Here is a 367-nt window from a genome sequence, read left to right as displayed (position 1 = left end):
GCGAGAGGGAGAGGGACGTCTCCGAATCCGAGTTGTCGCGGAGGAGCGGCGACGCGGAGAGGTCCGATGAGGCGGCACCTGACGCGCGCCCGCCGGTTCGCTGGAGGAGCAGCAACTTAAGGGACCTGGACCTGCGCTCTAGCCTTTGGAACACGATCTTTCCGGACGAGTTCATGCGCGGGGAATCCACCGAGGCCACGGACGGCGGCGACGGGGTGACGCGCGGGGCGGGGCGGAAGCAGACGGCGGGCAATGGCACTGGGGTGGCGTGGAGGCAGGCGGGTGGTAATGGTGCTGCGGTTGGGAGCGGACGAGGAGGATTCATGGCTTCGGGGTGAGGTCGACCGAGTCGAGGGAGTGGCGGGGG

General features: G+C 68.9%; 1 pseudogene; it reads right to left on the bottom strand.

Annotated features, from left to right (window-relative positions):
* LOC123055706 (proline-rich protein 36-like) overlaps positions 1 to 367 on the bottom strand; it is a 2,788-nt pseudogene that overhangs the window by 1,352 nt on the left and 1,069 nt on the right.

This window comes from Triticum aestivum, chromosome 2D (genome assembly GCF_018294505.1).
Source record: "Triticum aestivum cultivar Chinese Spring chromosome 2D, IWGSC CS RefSeq v2.1, whole genome shotgun sequence".
NCBI classification, from domain to species: Eukaryota; Viridiplantae; Streptophyta; class Magnoliopsida; order Poales; family Poaceae; genus Triticum; species Triticum aestivum.
Note: the sequence above shows the minus strand (reverse complement) of the source record. Positions and strands in the feature narration are given on the sequence as shown.